We start from the raw sequence: 2500 nt of genomic DNA, 5'->3' as shown, positions 1-2500 counted from the left end.
TTCAAGATCCCGACGAGTGACGTGCCAACACAAACCAACAAGAGCTCGACAAATTATCCTCTTTCGCCTACTAATAGTGAACGCTGACACCTAGGGAAGCTCACCTCTCCCTCCCGGCTCATTAACATATAGGTAAGGTTCTTATCAGCAAGTAATCAAGACTCGTGGAAGATTTTTGCGAGTAGCTTTGGCGAGTGTGTAAGGTGGCGGTGGCGTTCGCTTTATCTTAGTGCCCCCTCGCGTCCGCCCCCTCGTAACCCGGTATCTCTCTCACTCGTCTCTCTCACTTCAGTCTCATTCATCTCACTGATTCCTGCTGGTTCCTTATCTCTCTTTCTCTCTCCTGTGCGTGTTTCTCTCTTATCCGGTATCAATTGTATTAGTCAAAAGAATTTTCTTTATTTATTTTATTTTTTTATTTAAAGAGTAAAGTTACGTTTTCTTTATATACACTGACATGACAGGTGCGTTCCGTTTTCCTCCCCGTAGGCAACCCGGCAGCGTAATAGAAAACGGGTGGTGAAATATGTGAAGGATAAACTACTCCCAGTCAAGCCAAGCCTCACTCTTTTTCTTTTTCAACACAGCCGGCCTGCCTTCCGTGACCCAGGCCCGTCCCTCAACTTTACCTGCAGAAGAAGAAACAATTAGGCGTGGTCCTTAACAGCTCCAGGTCGTTAGGGAACGCCAGAGGATTACAGCACGACCACCGCGCTCCCGCCTCTAACGACCTGCGCTCACGAACGACTTCACACCCCCGCGATACATGAATAAAAAAATGAAGTGTTTACAAAAGCCTGACAGGGAAGGATGCGGCGCGGGCGAGGGAGAGAGTGAGTGATGGTCAGAGTCAGGAAGGGTTCGCTGGAGAGGAGGAGGAGGAGGGAGAGTGGTGGTGGTGGTGGTGGTGGTAGTGGTGGTGGCGTGGGTGGAAAAAATGAGATGGTTTACCTGTTTGCAGGAGATATTTGGTCAGGGTGGAGCTGTGTGGATGAAAGAGAGAGAGAGAGAGAGAGAGAGAGAGAGAGAGAGAGAGAGAGAGAGAGAGAGAGAGAGAAATTGTGGATAGAGTTAAATGAAAAATGTATTGTTTTCATATGTTGGCTGTCAGTCAGATGTAAAGCGCTGACTGGATAATTACTAATAACAATTAATAATTAGTAATACCCCCCAGTGCTCCAGCCGGCGCAACAAAAAGAGTGGCGCGCTGCAGACTGGAGTGATGAGTGTCAGGTGAAATTCCTGATGAATATTCAATCATAACTTAAACCCACAAAGCAAACTACTAATTAATTACCGAAAAATAAAGCGTATTCGTTATTGTGTCCGAAACAATTAGCATCCGTCATAAACTTTGCGCGGCGGGAGGGAGTTCCCGGCCTGAGGAAGCCTTTGAAAATGCCTCCACTTGCGGCTCAGTTTATCTGCGGCATTAATGAGATGCACGCAGCTTCCACTCGTAATATTTCACAGCATCCGGTGAGATACAGGTGTGCTCGTCTTACCTGAGTTACGAGGCTCGCTAATTGCATGTTTAGTAATCACTCAACATCCATTTTCTCCCTTGGAGGTGAGGTAATTAAGCCTTGCCTCTTGATTGGAATTTAATATATCCTCATTAAGTAATTACTCAGGAAATGAGGTAAAGTAGGTTTATTTAATGACTTTTACTTACAGCTTTTTTAAGAAGGAAATTTTTGGTGATGGCCGTGGCGGCAAAACGGTGCGGTGCCTTTTCTTCCCTTTTTCCAAATTTGCCTCTTCTTTATTAATCCCCGAGACCAGGTGAGGAAGAGTTAACAAAGGGGAGGGAGAGAACAAGATGACCTTACCTGTCCACACACCTGAGCCGAGCTAATGAGATCCACGCAAGGTAATCACGGCGTGGTGACTTATTCAACCTTCGATATAGCCAAGCTGCTGCTCGCTGTCGGCTCTTAATATTCATGGAATTTCATAGTAACTAACCCCGCCAGCCTGTCAACACACACACACACACACACACACACACACACACACACACACACACACACACACACACACACACACACACACACACACACACACACATGCATACATAACTCTCGTACACACAGGAAGAAAAAAAAATAATGTAGGAAATCAACGAAGCGCAGGAAGGAAGAAGGAAAAGGCGAAGGAAAGCAAGCGTTCAGGTTCAGAAGGAACACCTGGCCAGCGAAACGTGGAGCACCTGGAACAGAACACCTGCTGGAACACTAAACACGTAGCAGGACTCGGGAGGGAAAAAAATAATAACGTCAAATTTTCACTTTTTAGGAAGATAACGTACCTGATGCTCCCTCCTGCTCATTTCCACCATTACCCTTAGCACTTAGATCTCACGTAGCGTAGATGAATGCGTGCAGTGCGTAAAGGAGGGAGAGCACAAAGAAACCATAGTGGGAGGGAGAAAACGCAGCAGCAGCAGAGCAAGACATTAAGCTAAATTAAACGCAATAACGAGAAGCGCAAAGAAAAA

This window comes from Scylla paramamosain, chromosome 34 (genome assembly GCF_035594125.1).
Source record: "Scylla paramamosain isolate STU-SP2022 chromosome 34, ASM3559412v1, whole genome shotgun sequence".
NCBI classification, from domain to species: domain Eukaryota; kingdom Metazoa; phylum Arthropoda; class Malacostraca; order Decapoda; family Portunidae; genus Scylla; species Scylla paramamosain.
The sequence above is the reverse complement of the archived record's forward strand: the minus strand, read 5'-3'. Positions refer to the sequence as shown.